The following is a 4,331-nucleotide window of genomic DNA, read 5'->3' as shown; positions in this document are numbered from 1 at the left end:
CTGCTGGGAACTTCTGTGCTGCCCAGCAACGTAGTGAGGAGGGAAAAGGGGCTTTGTTGCCATGTCACGATTTTTAATTTCCCCATGTGGCGATGGTATCATGGCCCTGACAGTGTACTAAACACATGTCTTATCTCTCTGCCCGTGGAAAAGCAATATCAATTTTGTGATGTCAAGGGCTGGAGCGAGGACAATGTGGTATGCATTGTTAAACAAGCCACCAGCCCTGTGCTGTACAAGTGGAACAAGTGTAATCAGTGATACAGACTTTCAGCATAATTGCAGCTCACTAGCAAGCACCAAAATCTTCCCTGTCCTCCCTTCCTCTCCTTGAGTGTCCTATATTGCAACAGCCCTTGAGACTAGCCTCACACCTTCTTGCTGGAGAGAGCCTCCCCCTTTGCCACCTCTGCACTTCAGTCAACCACATGTCCAAGCGAAGCCTATGCCAAATTACAGACATGGTGTGTTCATGAGTCCCCTTTTGATGTCCCCTCCCTGTAGGATGTGTGCTAGTGAGCTAGCAATGCTAATTATGTCAGTACACTTTGGCATCTATGGAAGGATCCATGTGAAACAGGTCGCCCATCTTCAGTTCCACTAGTTAGTATGCACAGCTATCAGTTTTTCTCTCCATCTTCTTCATCTTCTCACTGTGATGCTGCACCCTCCAGGCCTTCAGGCAGTCACCCTGCCTGCATGCACGTCAGCAAAGCCTTTGATCTGGTTTTGGTAGCAGAGTGTTTGAAAGGGAAGCCTTAAAAAGTGAACTCTGCTCTGACAAATAGTATCAGGCATGAATTTATTAAACCTGTGCAGCTGATGCTGCCCCCACCACCTGTTTGATGCATTAAAGCCCCCAGCAGAGCAAAGCCCGTAAGCATCTGTTGAGCTTCAAACACTCAAGTTGTCCTACTGAGTTCATTGGGAATGAGGCACATGGGAGCAGGGTGCTGGTGAGGACTCTGGGGCTGTCAATCTAAGCCTCTTGTTCGAGCACTGCATTTACTTAATGCTGGTATTAAAGAGTTTAAAGGGATGAACTTATTCCAGGCAAAAATCCAGCATGAATCAGGTTTTATCATTAAGCAGCCCTCCAGCAGAAACATGTGGCTTTTACCACATCAGAGCCCCTCCAGTAGCCCCCAGATTGTGCTGGGCATACATCACTCTTGCACAGGTTGCAAACTGCCTTCACAATAGGAAGCCCTAAAGAAGCCATGTTCCTGTCCATCTCCACCTTGGAGCCAAGCAGTCCTTCATATATCCTCACAGTGAGGCGACAAGATCTGACATACAATGAGCCAGTGCCCAGGAGGAAATAACCATGGCCATCAGTTAAACCATGCCGCCCTGGCTTTAATATCCCCCTGCATGGACGTGCCTGCAGCAGGCTGATCTTGTTGAGAGAATCAAGGAAGTTAGTGAGGAAAACTTGGAAGACTCTATAGGATTTGTTCCAGCGTTTAACTCCTCACCAACTGGTCTCATCACTGGAGTTTGCCACTGCAGACTCCCATCCCAGGGAAAAACTTATAGAACCACATTGTCACGCTGTCTTCAGCTGGTTTGAAGTGGGGAAGGACCATTGCCTTGGGCCCTCAATGACAGCACAAGGCACCCTGTGTGTTACCCCAGAGCTCTCCCACCAACTGAGACAGAGACGGAACTGCTTCCATCCTCCCACCTGTGTGTGCCCTTTTTTTTTAAAGGCAGATTTTAATGCTCTGAAGTCTAATTGCATCTCTTTGCAGACAGATTCACATAATGACTATAGTGTTTTGAGATGTTGAATAGCAGCTGTGTATCAGTAATATCTCTGGAGCAAGGTCAACTGCTCTGCAGTAAAACTGTATCCTGCCTTTCATATCCCATCAGCACAATCAGTGAATTGGACTCTTCTTCGAATACTAAATGCAGCAGCAAACTCCAGAATGAGCTTCCTTTGAGTGTGACTGGCTCAGCTTTGTGAGCCAAGTCTGGATGCACATTCTGGATGCTGTGTTGCTGCTGCTATCTTTCCCGGTCCCTGCACAAGAAAATCATTTTGTCTTTCACTCATGATCTGTAAAACGGACTCCAAACACCGAGAACTTGGTCATGCTTCCTGCCAGCACCCATGGGCAAGGAGAGAAAGGGGATGAGAGAAAGGGAAGGACAGATCTGCTCAGTGGCATTGAACCACCAGAGTCCCAGCAAGCGGAGGACTTGTTGAGCAGAGCCAGGGGAACATGCTGCCTCCCCTTTCTGTGCCAGTAATTTGTCACATATGCCTCTATAGATAACCAGCAAACCACTGATTTGCAGCCCACAAGCTGAACATCATCTCATCTTGTCCCATTCAGCCTGTCCTGCTGGGTCTCAGAGCAGCTCTCTGGGGCAGTGAATGGTGCAATGGGACAAGGAGAGGAGCAAAGAAATGTGAATACAATTGCTGTCTTGAGTGGCAGCACCCTGAGCAAGATACTCATCACTGGAGAGTGAAGGCTGCAGGACTGCGTGAGCATTTTGCCAGGAGAGCTCTCATCCTAAGTCCCTCTCTGCCAGCAGATACCCACCAACTCTGGGCACGCAGGGCACACGGCTGCCAGCATGGGCTCCAGCACCAAGCAGATGGTCAGAGCCGTGCCCACAGGGTTGGTGCAGTCAACACCTCCATGGCACAAGCCATCTCCAGGTCAGGCGCTGTGTTTTTCGCAGAGATCGAGCAAGTAACTGGAGGCACCATCACCGAAATCAAACCCGAGCGTTCCCAGCCACAACTCACCCACCACACACTGCTGCTCCCTGCAGTATTTTAGCATTCAGCCTCGCTTTTCCCATTCCCTATTATCTCTGGGAGCTGGGTAAAGCGTGTGACCCCCAGCACTGTCACAGCAATGCTGCGTGCTGCTCCTCAGCACGGGCCGGTACTGGGGGCTGAGGGGGGCCAGGGAGCTCATCCTACTGTGCTGTTGCCATGCCAACCCCATCCCCACTCTACGGCATCCTGTGGGGTGCCCTGCCTCCCTCACTTGCTCTGGCAGGTTTTCCTCCCTTCCTGGGAGATGGAGAAGGGTTATGGCAATAACCTCTCTGATGGGGAACGCAGAGGGAAGGCGGGAAGGCCTGCATTTCCCCTTCAGAGGACTCACGTAGTTAATTCAGTTGGGGAAGAAGATTTCCCCCCTGGGCCCCAGAGGCAAGCTCTGGGGATGGAGCTGCAGAGGGATGGCTCTTCAGTCAGGAGAATTCTATTTCATTTCTCCAGCACCTATCACAAGATAGTGCAACGTGCCTGGAAACTGGCTGCACTCATTCCCCAGTTGCAGTCTGACCTCCAGCAAGAGGAAGTGATATAATAAAACTGAAAAGTATTTCTGTGTGCCGTGTGTCTGGCTAAATACACATGGAGGAATGTTCTTTCTCTCAGTTTTTGTTCTTAAAATGCCTTGTGAGATTGCGTGTGTGCAGGCTTAGGTTTACCTGCACATACCTACACAAGACAATGCACACATGTATGGAGAGAGACCAAAGAAAGTGTAAATACATGGACAGCCTTCAAAGGGTTAAGAGCAACATCTGTGTTGACAGAGGAGAGAAAGGAGAGATGAATTTGCAGGCTCAAGAGCAATTTCAGAATCCTCTCAAGCTTCATGCCACTCTATGAAATCTCAGTGCACCTCAACTAGATCAGAAATTGGTTTACATTCTCTTCTGTGTGTTTATGAGTTTGTAAAAGCTGATTTATTTTATGCTGTTGCTACTCCAGGACATTATAGCAAAGGCATCTATTGGGAGAAGAGCTAGGATTCATTATAAAGTTACTTAAACAAAGTCACCACTATCGGAATTGCTGGATCAGATAGTATTCTATTTTTATTGCACCACAAGGAAATACCTTGGCAGCAGTGCTGACTTTGGCCCAGCATCTGATGAGGGAGAGTGGAACTACGGTCAGATGCAGTCAGTAGAAAAATTACTTTTCACTTCTCAGAGGATAAAATTTCACCTGGAGGGTTTCATTTCTTACTTGCTTCCATGTTTGCTTCCACAATGGCTGTGATTCCCCTTTTTCTGTCACTGTTGAGGAAAAGACAACAGGCTAAATGGATGCTGGGTCTGTCTGAAACAAGTAGACTTATTTGAACCATAATGTGCAGGCAGGTGTTACAGGCACAAAGATATTGGCTTTCCTGTACTACTTTGCATTGTCTCCAACCATGTGCCAGGCCCTGCGCAGACATAGAGCAGCAGCAACACTTGTGTTCACAGCACACGAGCTGCTTCTCACTCTGAAAGGCTAAGGAATCCATCCCTTCTGCTGTGACCCATGGGCTTCTGTTGAAAAC

Source organism: Antrostomus carolinensis, unplaced genomic scaffold (assembly GCF_000700745.2).
Source record: "Antrostomus carolinensis isolate BGI_N321 unplaced genomic scaffold, ASM70074v2 scaffold240, whole genome shotgun sequence".
Taxonomy (NCBI): domain Eukaryota; kingdom Metazoa; phylum Chordata; class Aves; order Caprimulgiformes; family Caprimulgidae; genus Antrostomus; species Antrostomus carolinensis.
This window is presented reverse-complemented; position numbering follows the sequence as displayed.